We start from the raw sequence: 9,061 nt of genomic DNA on the forward strand, positions 1-9,061 counted from the left end.
CTTCCTACAAAATCAGCATGAATTTGTCTTTATCACCAGAGGTGGATCAAAACTTTTAACACCCAACCATTTTTTCAATTGTGCATTAAATATGGCCTAGTATTTTAGAAAATTGATTTGGTCCAATTTTGCAACAAATATATGGTAGGTCCTTCACAAAAAAACTCATTTCTGGCACTCAGAAAATGGAAAGTGAATTTTCTGTGCAAAGAAAATGAAAACTCCCTTAGGCAACATTGTTTGGAATTCCAATATGCACCCTTGTGCACAATATGAGATCATTTGAACAAACTATGGCATGAATGTGGCCATAAGATTGATCATTTCGCTTGAAAACCCTGAATCTTCATGCATGATAGCTCATTTCTGAGAACATTTTTTTAAAAATAATTGCCGTATTATAAGTTTATTATTTTTCTTGGAAACTTGGTCACATATAATGACATAGTGCGAAGGTTTCCTAATTTTTTGAATTTTTTATGCCCGTTTCAAAATGCGGTCAAAACGGCTGGCATGACCGTTCCTAGCTAGTGGTTGAATCTTGGAATTTTTTGGGTGTTTATCTGATTAAATAGATACTTATGTACCTATAAATGATTTTTGGAAAAAAAATAAAGAGCAAACTATGAGGCAGCTGCAGTTCAAATTTGACCCGCTTCGTACTGAATCGGCGGGAATTTGTCTTTTTCACCGGAGGTGGATCAAAACTTTTGACACCCAAACATTTTGTCAATTGTGAATCAAATATGGCCTAGTATTTTAGAAAAATGATTTGGTCCAATTTTGCAACAAATATATTGTAGGTCCTTCACAAAAAGAACTCAATTCGGGCACTCGGAAAATGGAAAATGAATTTTCCGTGCAAAGAAAATGAAAACTCCCTTAGGGAACATTGTTTGCCATTCCAATATGCACCCTTGTGCACAATATGAGATCAATTGAACAAACTATGCCATGAATGTGGCCATAAGATTGATCATTTGGCTTGAAAGCCATGAATCTTCACGCATGATAGCCCATTTCTATGAACACCTTTTTAAAATAATTGTCGTATTACAAGTTTATTATTTTTCCTGGAAACTTGGTCACATATATTGACACAATGCGAAGGTTTTCCCATTTTTATTTTTATTTTATTTTTTATGCACGTTTCAAAATGCGGTCAAAACAGCGGGAATGACCGTTCCTAGCTAGTGGTTGAATCTTGGAATTTTTTTGGTGTTTCTCTGATTAAATAGATACTTTTGTACCTAGAAATGATTTTTGGAAAAAAATAAATAGCAAACTATGAGGCGGCCGCAGTTCAAATTTGACCCGCTTCTAGCTGAATCGGCGGAAATTTGTCTTTTTCACCAAAGGTGGATCATAACTTTTTACACCCAACCATTTGGTCAATTGTGAATTAAATATGGCCTGGTATTTTAGAAAAATTATTTGGTCCAATTTTGCAACAATTATTTGGTATGTTCTTCACAAAAAAACCTCATTTGGGGCACTCGACAAATGGAAAATGATTTTTTTGTCCAAAGAAAATGAAAATTTTCTTAGGCAACATTGTTTGCCATTCCAATATGCACTCTTTTGCACAATATGAGATCATTTGAACAAACTATGCCATGAATGTGGCCATAAGATTGATCATTTGACTTGAAAGCCATTGATCTCCACACATGATAGCTCGTTTCTGAGAACACTTTTTAAAAAGAATTGCCGTATTACAAATTTATTGTTTTTTCTGGTAACTTGGTCACATATGATGACACAATGCGAAGGTTTTCCAATTTTTTTATTTTTTTTGAATTCTTTATAGCCCGTTTCAAAATGGGGTCAAAACGGCGGGCATGACCGTTCCCACATAGTGGTTGAATCTTGGATTTTTTAATGTTTCTCTGATTAAATAGATACCTATGTACCTATAAATGATTTTTGAAAAAAATAAAGAGCAAGCTATGAGGTAGCTACAGTTCAAATTTGACCCACTTCCAGCTGAATCGGTGGAAATTTGTCTTTTTCACGAGAGGTGGATTGAAACTTTTGACACCCAAAAATTTGGTCAATTGTGCACTAAATATATCCTAGTATTTTGGAAAATTGATTTGGTACAATTTTGCAACATATATATGGTAGGTCCTTCACAAAAAAACTCATTTTGGGCACTCGAAAAATGGAAATGGTTTTTTCGTCCAAAGAAAATGAAAATTTCCTTAGGCAACATTGTCTGCCATTCCAATATGCACCCTTGTGCACAATATGAGATCATTTGAACAAACTATGCCATGAATGTGACCATAAGATTGATCATTAGGCTTGAAAGCTATTGATCTCCACACATGATAGCTCGTTTCTGAGAACATTTAAAAAAATTGCCGTATTATAAGTTTATTATTTTTCTTGGTAACTTGGTCACATATAATGACATAATGCGAAGGTTTTCCAATTTTTTGATTTTTCTGAATTTTTTATGCCCGTTTCAAAATGCGGTCAAAACGGCGGGCTTGACCGTTCCTAGCTAGTGGTTGAATCTTGAATTTTTTTGGTGTTTCCCTGATTAAATAGATACTTTTGTACCTAGAAATTATTTTTGAAAAAAATAAATAGCAAACTATGAGGCAGCCGCAGTTCAAATTTGACCCGCTTCCAGCTGAAACGGCGGAAATTTGTCTTTTTCACCAGAGGTGGATCAAAACTTTTGACACCCAACCATTTGGTCAATTATACACTAAATATGGCCTAGTATTTTAGAAAATTTATTTGGTCCAGTCTTGCAACAAATATATGGCAGATCTTTCACAAAAAACCCTCATTTTGGGCACTCATAAATTTATTTTTAGTCAACTACGACCAATTTAGATGGTCATAACGTCGTACTGCATTCTGATTGGTACATGGACGTAGCACGCGGATCGTGCATCAATCACCGTCAGATGCTGCGGATCCAACCATAGTCCTCAACCCTTCCACACCAACCCCGAAACCCTAGATGGTCATTTTGCATCCACCCCCCGCCTCCTTTCTTTCCACATCCATCCATCCATCGATCCCCTTCCAGATCCCCCCATCTCCTCACTGTCTTGCCCGATCAAGAGAGCCCGCCTCCTCCCTTCCAGACCCATCGCCGCCGCCGCCTCCCTCCGACGGAGCTCCCCGCCGTTCATGGCCTCCCCCACGCCCTCCTCCTCTTGCCCCTCCCCTTCCCTCACCAGAAGGGAGAGAAGAACCCGAGGGAGGGAGATCCAACGCAATCCAGCCTCGGCCTCGCGCCTCGCCGGAGCATCTCCACCGTCGACCGAAGTCCCGCAGGTCGCCGTGTTCCCCCGCTCTTTTCCCCCCTCTGTTTGTGTCTCCATTTTTTTCTCTCAAGTCTCAATCCCCTCTGTACATCTCTGTGCAAGGATGCCCGAGGTCCTCCGCTCCGACCCACACCCCGGCGGCCTTGTCGACGTCGCCGCTGAAGTGAGCCACAGCCTCGATGGAGGTCCGGCTTCCGGATCCGAGCCGCGGACACCCACCCATGGAGAAACGAAAAGATCTTTGTTTCGTTTCGTTTCCGTCTGCTTCAGCTCCTGCTTTGTCGTTCACCCCCGCACGCACAAGCAGCAGGAAGATGCAGTTCTTCGTCAAGACCTCACGGGGAAGACCATCACCCTCGAGGTCGAGAGCAGACCAAAATCCAGGTGCGCCACCGGCCCCACCGCCCTCCCCCTCCCGATCATGTACCCGCTAATTGGTCTGGTTTGATTTTGCTGGGCCGATGTGCCCAGTAGTCGATGTGTGATGCTCCTATCCCATCCGGGGGGGGCATCTAGTTCTGCCATAGCTTTTTAGATGGCGTGTTGTTTCTGCGCATGTTTGTTAGGATTCAGCTTGCGCTGCGTTTTTTCAGGCAGGCTATGTTCAGGTTTCTTGGCAGGGAAATTATCTGGTGAAGTTTGGATTGCTCGAATCAGGGCAAGCATGATGGGACGTTTCTAGGAAACTCTATAGGGTTTCTTTTGCAGGGTTGCGCCTAAAGTTGTACCCAAGGGTTCACCCCCTTTTTCTGTCGAGTTATACAAATCCGTTCTAGTGTGCAAAATTAGAACAACCAAGTAGTTCGTCCATTTGAAGTTGAGACCCATGTAGTAGATGAGTTGTATACAAATTCTATCATTGTGTTGTATAGTGGGTATCTGATTCAGTAGCAAATTACGAAAAGGGATACAGTCCATGCTTTATCGTAACACATGGATATCTCACGTGGTATCTTGTGCTAGTGTTGCTCCCTGTGATAGAGTAGAATGATACTTCGTGACAATTTCATTGATTTTATGTTCTATGTAGAAGTATCGATCTTTTCAGCACTGTCATGATTCTTGTGTCATCACATTTTTCTCAGAGTTATCTGCTCATGTCTTCTGCTGCTCTCTCTGTAGGGTCATGAGGGAAGATATACCATATATGTTCACACCTTGAGGGAGAAGCCAGAACATGTCAGTGGCTTATTTATTGGTCGAGATATACACAGTGACAAGGTAATGACATTGTAAATAATGCACAGTTTGAACGCCATTACAACAAGGCATGCATTGTTCATATGACGATCGGTCGATCATTTTTTATATCATCATCTTATTAACGTGACAAAAACTTACTCTTGTTCTTGCCCTTGCAGATCGAGGATATTGTCCGAGCGGCCAGGCGAGCCTGCTACAGAGCGTTGCCCATGGCGGCAACTGCGTGATCGAAATTTCACTTTACTCTTCCCATGCTTTTTCCCGTCGCCCGCACGGCCAGAAACATGTGTATTCCATAATGGTATCCACAATTGCCCAAAACTCAAAGCGTGTTAAAATTTTGTAGGTGTGCCTTAACAAATCTTGCAGAAAATTTAGGCCCCTGATATTTTCTGGCTCTTGTATAGTGTGAAATTCAGTAGATGAATCAGTAACAAACTCAGCCAACATGAAGTTTGAATCAACACAGATGCTAGTGTTCTGCAATCATATATAGGTCTTTGAACTCGCAGACTGGAATATATATATATGGGGTGTTTGTGACTGCTTGCATGACAAGAATGTTACTAGTACATTTGTCATCAGTAGTGCTTTCATCATTTTATAGTTTACTACATGTGTTGAATGACGAAAGTTCATGGTCGGTTCTCTAACTTGGAGGTGTTGTCTAGGAAAAAACAATAGTTAATTATGGCACCATACCTGGTGATCTGCTACAGCTATGCAGTGATTCCATGGACAACATATGTCTTGTATGTTTATTGTACCACAGTTCTCAACATTTATTTTTTGCTGTTCCTTGAGATAGCTAGTATTAACGGTTTGCTTGCTTCTGTACCATGCTATCTATGGGTTGTTAGTATTGTTCATCCCCTCAAGCTATCCCCTCGAGCTATCTATGGGTATTTAATGTGCTTAGCTCTCCCCTCGAGCTAGGCAGCCCTAAATTATCAGCTTCTTGTGATGGTTTGCATGGTTAAAAGATGCATCTTGTGTGTATTACACTGTTTTTTAGCCTAGTCTAGATTCAGAAGCTTAGATTATACCATCTGTTATGCCTACTTTTGATTACGTGAAGCATTGATTTTCTGCTTCATAATGTCAACATTATCCCTGTAAAGAAATAATTAACAATGTCAGAATCAGCAGCTTCCAGTTTAAAAGTAATAGAAACATATAGCTCTGTGCTATGAACTTAATTGATTTCTGTTGTGATTTGGTTGCAGGTGAGGAAGATGGACATGCTCGACGGAGTCACCATCTTGAGGTCCGAGAAGGTCAAGAATGAGATTGTCCTTGATGGCAACGACATCGAGCTTGTCTCGCACTCTGTCGCCCTCATAAACTAAGTGAATTAGACAGGACCCAGAACCTGTCTTTGTTCATGTGCATGTTGTGCTGCCTAATAATTTGGTTGATGTGATGCAAATGATATTGTATCATGTTTGCTTATGCTCTTTGCGGAAACCAGTATGCTAGATGTGCTTAGAAGTCATTGCAATGTCTTCAGATGTTGGATGTCGAGTGTTCTTTGTTTGCGATGCATATATGGCTGCTTGTGTTGTTCAACATGATGTAAACAGGGCTACTTCTACCGTTGTGTTGTTGTTGTTTGTGGTTTGCAACCTGCAGGGTTCAGATTGCTCCTTTGTGTTATCTTTTTTCCTTGAGATTGTTTCAAGTTTCAGAAGTGAGCAGTTTTGCTTGGCTCAGATTTTGATGCCTCTGAATTGGTAGTGCTAATTATTCCCAGGTCACAAGAGTCTGTAGCTTCTGAATTTAATTGTATGCATGCAACACTTAATGGGATTGTTGTGCAATTCGTACCGAGCATGCATCGACAGTAGGAGTTCTCAGTGCATGCATCAACAACTATCTATATGTTTGGTTTGGATTATTTTGGTTTGATTGCTGCACTTGTAAATGTATGGGTTGGCCTGGGTTTGGTTTGGATTACAAACTATTGCCGGGTTTTCATAATGTGCCTAATATTTTCAAATTTTTTGGCACTGAATTGTACTTAGTTATCTGATTTACTCATGTTCATGCTACTTGTTAAGTATCTTTATGTTCTTGCTACTAGTAGGATGGTCAATACATGCTTGTTCTGTAACTTTAGATCTTTCCTGAAACTCTTGGTCCTTCATATCTAAATTTTACATGTACTGTAGAAGCTCTACTTTATGCTAATACCTGCTTGTGTAACATTTTGCATGGTATATTTCTAAATGGACAAGTACATGCGGCGTCCATCATAAACGATGATGCAGACTAGATGTTCAACTGCAGAACCATCCATCACATCAACACAAAGTCAGGTATGTTCTTGTCTTGTTGAACAGATAGGGGCCTGATGCTTGATGGCCTTATGCTTGATGCATGTATCATGTGACACACACATTAGTAAATCTGAATTAACTTTGACATAGTTGCTTATTGATTGAATATGAGTATTATTCCTTATACTCAAATGGAACTTTGATCTGCTGTAACTTTGAATGATTGTTTTTAAACCTTGTCGTGTATGTGAAACATTCAATGCTTATTTGCTGCTAAGTTTGTCATATGTGCCAATTTAGTTCGCAATTTTGATGAATAGGCCTATTCCAGATAAGTAGAATGATCTTGTTAAAATAATAATAAGTAGAATGATAAAATACTGGTGTGTCTTTAGTTTTATTTTAAAAGTATACGTGTAATATTTCTTCTATCAGTGACATACTTTTTGTTCTCTTTTGAATCTCCAGATGTTTTGCAAAAGGAAGAAGCAGTACTTGAAGAAGCAGATTACAATGTTTTCTCGTCGTGAAGCACTAGATAGGCTTGTTCTATTTATTTTTCCTGTTCTAGAGTATTCCAGCACTTGAATGCTTGACTACAACATGTTGTAGGTTGCTTGGATCTGTATAAAATACATATGTGATGGAAATTTGTAGAATGTGTGTTCTGAGATATTTCCATAATATTCAGCTAATTTGTGGTAACTTGATTATTGTTATTCAAACTGGTTTGAAAATGTTCGTTAAATGGGCTGGAGTTGGACCTTAATGAGGCCAAGGATCAAATTATATTGGACAAATATTTTGGGTAAAAAGGTAAAACAAAAATAAATGAATGTGGAAAGGCCAAGGCCCAGGAAAGAAAAACCTAGAAAACATTGGGCTGGACTCATTTGAGAACAAAGATAAAAAGCCTACAACATTGGGCTTGGCCCATGAAGTCGACCAAAAATTGACAGGAAAAAAAATAGAAAGGCTGAATTAATGGGCTTGGCCCATCTAAAGCACTGAAATGGACCAGGCTAATTCTAAGTAATGACCTTTTCAATTGGTCGTAACTTTGCCATGTCAGATTGCCACGTCGGGTCCGACGTGGCCTAGGCAGACAGCCAGTGACCAAAACAAAAGGTTATGGGTTCAACAACCTTCTGTTTTGGTCGTAAACGTCTACGAGTTTCTCACAGAGAAGGTCGTTAATTTCAGTTTACGACCGCCAGCTTTTGACCTTCTGTTTTTGGTCATAAAAAGGTCACAAATGAAAAATAATGACCTTTCAGTGACCAATAGTCAAGGTCACAAGTTGACATGTTTCTTGTAGTGTTCAACCACCCCTCCACGGGCTACTGTTCATCCAGCCCTCCACCGGCTACTATTCAACCACCCCTCCACGGGGTCCTGTTCATCCAGCCCTCCACGGGGTCCTGTTCATCCACCCCCAACCGGCTAGATCGGGGTCCTGTTCATCCAGCGGCAACAACCTCTACTACCATGGGGTCTTGTTCATCCACCCCCCACCAGGATCTGTTCATCCAACGCCCCAACAACACTCACTGTTCATTAAGAGGCAGCATCGATCGGCTTCTGTTAGCAGCAGTAGCGAAGGAATCACTCGGGTTCAGTTAATAGCAAGGGATCAATCGGGGTTCAGTAACGTAGCTAGTGCAATCACTCGGGTTCACTTAGAGCCCAATGCCTCTCTTGGGTTCAGTTAGAGCGCAACGCCTCGAACACGCGCGCGTACATGTATGGGAGAAACGTGCAAACATCTGTGCATCGCTCGACGCCGACCAGCCACCGTAACCGGAAACTCCCTGATATTTTCCTCGCCCTCGCTTCTACCACGGTTTTTCTGTCATGGACGGCCCAAATAATGTCATGCAGCTGCGTCTCCGGCCTGCCCAGGATGAAAAGCCCATTTTCTGTCATGATTTTTTGTCTTAGAAGTAGGAGCCCTCCGCATCTATGATGATACTGGGTTTTGTCACAATTATCGTCATAGAAGTGTGATAAGCATGACAGGAAAAAAATTCGTTCGGCCCAATATGTCATGGATGTGTCTGTTTCTTGTAGTGAACATTCGGTCACCAACATGCATATCCCAATATTACTCTAGCGTCATCAAACGTTAAGCATGCGGCCCTACGGGTTCGGGAAGACACCTCTCCGGTCAATAACCAATTGCAGGACCTGGATGCCCATATTGGTTCCTGATGAAGCTATGTACCTAGGGTAGGGTCATGGATCTGTCCAAGATACCCTCCCCAAGGACATCCCTAAAAGAACCAGAAG

At 40.9% G+C, this 9,061-nt stretch overlaps 1 long non-coding RNA gene across 2 annotated transcripts; it reads left to right on the forward strand.

Annotated features, from left to right (window-relative positions):
- Nucleotides 1–3,038: 3,038 nt before the first annotated feature.
- On the forward strand, nucleotides 3,039–7,473 carry LOC123106760 (uncharacterized). 2 transcript variants are annotated; one of them, XR_006451469.1, is made up of 6 exons: nucleotides 3,039–3,300; nucleotides 3,393–3,674; nucleotides 4,413–4,511; nucleotides 4,652–4,794; nucleotides 5,720–6,811; nucleotides 7,241–7,473. It is a non-coding gene; the product is annotated as an uncharacterized lncRNA (long non-coding RNA). The 2 variants fall into 2 exon arrangements; XR_006451468.1 differs by having other exon boundaries at nucleotides 3,039–3,674.
- Nucleotides 7,474–9,061: the final 1,588 nt, after the last annotated feature.

This window comes from Triticum aestivum, chromosome 5A (assembly GCF_018294505.1).
Source record: "Triticum aestivum cultivar Chinese Spring chromosome 5A, IWGSC CS RefSeq v2.1, whole genome shotgun sequence".
Lineage (NCBI taxonomy): Eukaryota > Viridiplantae > Streptophyta > Magnoliopsida > Poales > Poaceae > Triticum > Triticum aestivum.